Source organism: Cupressus sempervirens, chromosome 7 (genome assembly GCF_028749045.1).
Source record: "Cupressus sempervirens isolate cs-2001-9-10 chromosome 7, ASM2874904v1, whole genome shotgun sequence".
NCBI lineage: Eukaryota > Viridiplantae > Streptophyta > Pinopsida > Cupressales > Cupressaceae > Cupressus > Cupressus sempervirens.
This window is the reverse complement of record NC_143124.1, coordinates 672213798-672220907: the sequence shown is the minus strand read 5'-3', so window position 1 is coordinate 672220907 and position 7110 is coordinate 672213798. Positions and strand designations below refer to the sequence as shown.

The 7110-nt window shown below is 30.3% G+C and overlaps 1 long non-coding RNA gene across 1 annotated transcript in view; it reads left to right on the top strand.

Annotated features, from left to right (window-relative positions):
* Positions 1-6552: 6552 nt before the first annotated feature.
* The window catches only part of LOC149548456 (uncharacterized), a 2070-nt gene continuing 1512 nt past the window's right edge, over positions 6553-7110 (top strand). Inside the window, exons 1-2 of the long non-coding RNA XR_016354447.1 lie at positions 6553-6681; positions 6791-6896. This is a non-coding gene — a long non-coding RNA (uncharacterized LOC149548456). The remainder of the gene's footprint in view (positions 6682-6790; positions 6897-7110) is intronic.

Here is a 7110-nt window from a genome sequence, read left to right as displayed (position 1 = left end):
GTTCTCTGCTACTGATTTGGATGATTCCCTGATTTTAAACTTATTGTTATTGAGGTATAACCAAGACCAGTTTGATCTCCAAATCTTCTTTGATTCTTCAATTGCTCATAATCTTTCTACATGCTTGACTCAAATCTTATAAGTCTTTCATTGACTTCTTTTTCAAATTTTGAAATATTTCTCAAGTTTTCTACTTTTTTTCTCAAATTTTCATTTTTTGTAAGTATATATTGGTTTTCTTTATTTGTGTCATTTAGGTATTCATTTAGGGTGTTATTTTATTGTTGTATCCTTTAAATGATGTCATCCCTATCTTGTTTTAATACTATCCTTTTCTTCCTTGCCTATCCTCATTCTTTCAAGTATTTATGTCATCCTAAGTGCTTTACTTTTAAGTTCCTTTTGAGATTCAGTTAGATTTTCTTCTAGAATTGTGATCTTATCCATCAGATCTACAAGTGCTACATTATCTTCTTTAGAATTTGTACTATTTCATGATAGTTATTCAAGGTTTTCTAGGATTGTCTATAGATATTATGATAATTATTTTCTTTTTACGAAAGACTCTTTCAACATTTTCTTCAGATCCTCGATCTATGCAAGAGATTCATCAAAAGATTCTTCCATTTTCCTTTCTCTCCTATGCCTCTTCATAACCCTACTCTCAAGCTATTAAAATTACCTTCTAGTGAACTAAGGTCTAATACCAATTGTTGATTGGAAAGGTTAGCGACTAAGAGGGGATGGTAAATCAATACTAACAAACTTCTATCAATCCAAAATTTTTACCATAAAACATGAAACCCAAGTTTGCATCAACTGATATAGTTCATTCCTTTAGTTTTATTGATATTCTCTAATTGTAAATTGTAAAGTAAATAATAATAAAAAATAACACTTGGTAATTCACCCACATATAGCTCAAAGAGTTTTGGTCTTGCAGAAACCCTTGGTTAGAGGGAAAATCTATGGCGCGGATGGTACCCACAACTCTTCACTACTGCAGAAAGAGGTTTTTTTATTAGGACTATAATATGTCATCTTCTAAGTGACTCACTCAATTAGGAGTGACTAATATATTGTTAACTGTATCCATAGTTCTATAAAGAACTACTCTATTAAGATATTTAATACTACCAATATGATTTTCACCTTGTTAAAAGATTTATAAAAGCTCATACATTGAACTTACTAGTCTAGTTAGAGACTACTTAGTTAAGGAATTTTACAATACCTTGTAGAAATTGTTAGGAATTCATACAAGATATAAGTGACATGTATTTTCTTCCCTTTAAAAGCTTATCAAATCCTCGTTTCTCTACTCTTGATCTTTGAACTCAATCATCTATCCTTGTGTTTATAGATACATGAATAGTTGTCATAACCTCTTTCATGATCCCCTCCTTAATCCTTAATCCTTGATCTTAATTCTTGATTATTGATCCTTAAAATCTTTAATTTTGATCTTAAGGTTCATCAAAAGCTTAATCTCAAACCTCCTTTTAAAATTATTTCTTTTATTGTCTATAATGTGGTTTTCCTTTTGACTAATAGCTATTAGCTTCTAATAGATTCCTCTCTGTTTTGATAAATTTCTAGGTTTTTGATAAATCCTTTCCTTTTTGGATAGTGTACTACCATATTGTGATAGTATAAAATTATTTACTAATAATTAACCTTGAAATTGAAATAATTAAAAATGCTGAAGTGTAAAGTAAATGCACAAATTCACCTCACAATAGTAGGATATCTTAAATTGAATACAATGAGCTCACTTTACTGATTTAAATGAACCAAGAAAATGCATGTAGAAGCCCTCTCTTGATGACAAGATCCACTATAATCATTGAAGGAATATATATCCTACAAGGTTATGACATGAATATGGAAGAGATAATGAAGGGCCCAAATGAAATCCTTGAATCTCCTTGAGAGTACCTCGAATGCAAGAGATCTCCTTTCTGATGGCTTGTAAAAGGACCTCCTTGAATGCTCTTGAGGATGGCTTGAATGCTTGGATTCTTGATATGTGTTTATGAAGATATTGATTATTTCTGTTTATGAATCATGGATGTCAACATGAGAAAAATGGATGGTTTTATAAAGGGCTCAAAATAAACTTTCTCATGTCAGCCAATTAGACTTACAATTAATGCCCTAGATTAACCCAATGCAAGGCATGAGGAGGAGGCCCAAAAAATGGTTCCTTGGAAGGGACAAAATGCATCCAGGTACTAAGAAGAGACGTAGTGGTCCTTGCTAACCATTTCCTATAATCTTCAAGATTCCTTTTGGGTTCTATAATAGGTCTCAATTTTTGGAAATTAGGCACAAAATTATGAGAAAACCCAATTTTAGTGTAGAAAAAATATTATGAGTGATTGAAGGAAGAAAAAGGACTGCCCAAGTGAATAGGTCCAACCTTAAACTTTGCACCATGAAAGAGGAATACCAAAGATGATCTATTAGGTCCTACCCCAATTCTGTCTAGAAGAAACAAAGAGAGATAGGAAGAAAGAGGAAAATACAAATTAAATTGAAGCCTTTCACTAAATAGGTACTAAAACATCATTGGATTGAAGTGATTCCAATTTAAGATGCTAAAATAATAAATGTTTAAGAGTTACATTTTTTAAATGTGTATGACCTTTCATCTTGTTAGTGTTATAACACAAGATATTGGGTTTTTGGAGATGATTCACCATTCTATGGGCTGTTGGTGAAATGGTATGAGAAGACCTAGTGTAGTTAAGGAGATTAAGGCTAGCCAAATTTGTTCAAATTGGATATCTACAAGTTATAAGTAGAAAATGAATTATTATTGAAGTGTGATTTTATCTCTATCTGGTTTGCATAAATTATACTAACCTTATAGGAGGATTAATATTAGGTTCAATATTGTATTGGTAAATTATTTCATAAATGCTTCCTAAATTTTAAAAAATAATCTATTTCAAACCATGGGATAGGGTATACAATTAATCCTCGATGCATCATTTATAGAGTTTCTATTATATAAGTTATCCAAAAAGTTAGCATGACACATATATTATTCAAACACATGTATATAATTAAAGTTTCTTTCATGACACAAGGGATCCTCTTTACCTATTATGTATTAAAACATAAGATCAAAATGTCCATAGGAGAAGGAGAAAATTAGGTATCAAAAGAAAATGGATAGTGTAATGATTATTAGAAATAGTTGGACCTAAAAGAATCAAGTTACATAACAATGTTTCTATCTCCTTCAAGAAAACTAAAAGTCAAGTGGAAAGGATATAATACATTGATTGGAAAATGTGAAGATGGATGTATGAGATTATAGAGGTAGGGCATACTTTCATGAGCTATGTCACAATATTTGAGAGGCATACACAACATGTGAGGATGAATAAAGGAAATATTGGTGCATCGAGAGGGTTGTCCTACACAGAGGTAGTAGTAGAGAAAATAATATCCATACCATTGTGATTCTACTAAAACTCATTGGATGTCGTTTCTAGAAGATGGTTTATGAAGGGATGATGTGATTGTTTTTTATAATTACCATATTGAAGAAAAGGAGTAGTCAGAGAGAGGTATAGGAATATGATGGTAGGATAGCCATTAAAGAGTAAGAAACAATCATTAAAATAATTCCATTATAAGGAACATCGATCTTATTTTTAATTTGTAAATATTATCTATAGGCATAAAAAACTAACTTATCAATAGAACTATAAGAGCTATTTCACAAAGAATTAGCATGTGTAGAAGAAGGGGAAAATTATCATGATTATCTCTAAAATATATGAAGTCTACTACATATGTGAAAAATCATTAAGATAACTATGAATAAAGTGTTGAATTATGCACTAGCCTCTTAGAAATTTGTAGCATGTGTACTTAGAATATAATAGAATGTATACATAGTTATATATTTGGACACACACACACACACATATGTACATACATAGATACATATACATACATACATACATACACATACACATACATATACATATACATATACATATACATATACATATATATATGTATATGTATGTATCTATGTATATATATATATATATATATATATATATATATCATGTGTACATATATATAAATGTATATATATGTAGATATAAGTGTATATACATACATATATATGTAGATACATATATATACATATGTAGATATATAGATACACATACACATACATATACATATATATATACATCTACATATACATATACATTCTCCCCTACTTTTTTAGGGATATGGTTGATGGTAGTTCTTATTTATATTATTGTTGCATTTTTTTGTTAAAATTTGTGGAAGAAGGTTGTGATATTGTAAGGTTGTGTTTACGAACAAATTAATAAAAATAACCAACCAATCATAATTTTTGACTTATTTTATTACTTGATTTAAATTCATTCATGTAGTCAATTGAATTTAGTTAAACATAACATCAATAAAGAAGTTTTAGATATACTTAAGATTTTTAATATTTATTTAAGTATCTAATGTGTTGGAATTGAGATAATCATAGTAATAGAAAACTAAAGAGGAAATAGTTAGAGATATATTATCTAATTATATTGGTACAAAAAATTAAAAGGTTATATATTATATGATCCACTTATACATGTTTATATTTCAATTTATGTGTTTGAACTCTTTTAGGTCCTTTTATGTGTGTCCTAAGTATCCTATAGATGCTAGTCACCTTTGACAATTTATCCTGTTTATGGTTTTGAGAACCTTTTTTAGTTTTTGTATCTAGTGATTTTGTATCCTATCCATCCCTTGTTCTTGTATGTTGTGTATGGGGCTTGGTGTCTATCTCCTCGACACGGTGGGGTGGTCCTTTGGGGTTCTACATGGTCAAGTGGTAGTGATTATTCTTCCATCAAGGCTAGATGTTTGTGTTCTTGCACTTGGATAGATCATTGATGTTGTTACCATATTCACTACTTGGTGAGATAAATTTGTAGTAAGATATTCCCATGGGAAGATTTAATCATAATTTGTAATTGATACATTTTGTGATCCATGTAATATGTAAAGAGGAAATGTAATTTAATTTTTAAAATGTGATAATGATATTATTCAAACATAAATTTAAATTTACTTCCACATTTCATATTTGTTTAATGCAATTTTTGATGATATGTGTATGTATCTTTTATGTAAAAAAAATTATTGCGTCAACTTTAAGTCTAGTTAGGCTCTGGTCTCTTAGGTTTGAAGATGGTGTCTTATATATACAACAAGAAGAGGTGAAAGATGGATACACACGATTGAACAATAAGAATATGATATGAGATACTAAAATTATTTTCAAAATTTCTGTTTTTGGTTTTATAGTAGTATCTCTTGTGACATCATTGTGTTCTATCAATCATGGTTGTGTTCATAGTGCACTATGGTATCTTGGAGGTACATTGGTGTTATGCATTCTCATAGTTGAATCTTTTGTACTTATTGAATTAAATGACATGATTGCCAATATTTACCTCTATTATTTTAGGACATGTTAGATTTGGAAAAAATGAAAAGAAAAGGGGACCAATGAAAAATCTAGGAACTTGCCTTAGTCAAGGTACTAATAATGAAGTTGTTAAAACTTTGTAAGCACCTGAAGCTCTAAGATGTTGTATAAAGCTACAATAATAGATGTAGGCATATATTACAACAATAGATAGTTCCTTAGGTTGTTTCAAGTGGAAAAAAGTGCATTGGTCTTGGTCTAGGTGTAGATATTAGGGACTGATAATGTAGCTTTCTACTTTAAGTGACTTATACGAGCATGTTTCAGATGAAGTTGATTGTTAGGCAGAAATCAAGGTTAGTATTCTAGATGACAAGTAGGTGTTTAAGTAGACTTTTTCTGAATCAACTAGACACTACTGCCAATGATTCTTTAAGTTGAATAGAAACAAACATAATGATATTCTGAAAAATAGGGAAGTTCAAAACAAGATAATTTTAGTGAGAAAGATTATATCTAGTAAAAAAATATTTTTCTAATAATACACTAAAATTAGTTCTCATAATAAACGCATTAAATCAGATAGAAAAAAGATTTATCAAAGATCAAATAAACAAGCTTTGAATTTTGATCATCATAATTATCCAATGTCAGTTTCTATGCAATCTTTAATAAGATAAGCAAATCGGGCATAATAATTTACTTGTCAACTTAGTTTTGCAACTTTCAGCTCATGGAATTGGTGACAATAAATTCCATAATTTATCCTGAGGATTATTTTTCCATGGAATGTTGATGGCAGATATGACAAAGACAAAAAATGGCATTGCATTGGAGAGTGATACACCCATTTGTTCTTAGTTAAGAAGGAACAGCCATCATTCCAATGCACTCGCACCAGATGGTGGATACATTCAACTACTCAAAACTGGGTCCTACAACTTTTCTAGACAAAGTGGATGTTTTGCACGCCGCCATTCAACAACTTTATTCATCATGAATTTAAGACCATTATCTGAGCATGTCTTCATTGGATGGTGGCCTTTGCTTTGCCTCTCATTGTCAATCTTAGCAATCCCTCTTGCTCAATGGGTAGAAATAAGAGAGCAAGGAAATCAGATTTACAATTGCAACTACAATGGAGGACAAAAGCACAGAAACATCTCTGCATCTTCCTCCCCCTCTGCCGCTCCCTCCTCAGGGTAAATGCATTTGATTTTGTTCTTTTTTAAAACCAAATTTTTTGGTTTCAACTTAAACAACTCACACTCTAAGCTATAAGATCATTCTAATCAAAATACATGATTATAGGTTATCCCAACAATACAATGAATGAAAAAGTAGCACTGCCCCCTGCTGAACATTACAACAAGAAGAAGAAGGTTCGCTCTTCTTCAAGAGACAACATCAAAGCAATGTACCAATCAAATTCTCACCCTAAGATTTTATATCATCTATGACATTAGTTTTTTTTATCAAATATGGAATATGAATCTCTCACTTGCTTTTTTTTTCCTATTGTATATCATCAATGAATATGGATTTGTTTTGTTATCTGTTGTGGAAGAATGAACCTATCTCCTGCTTTCCATTTTTTTTATAAGATATTGTTTAACATTGATTGTATGAAC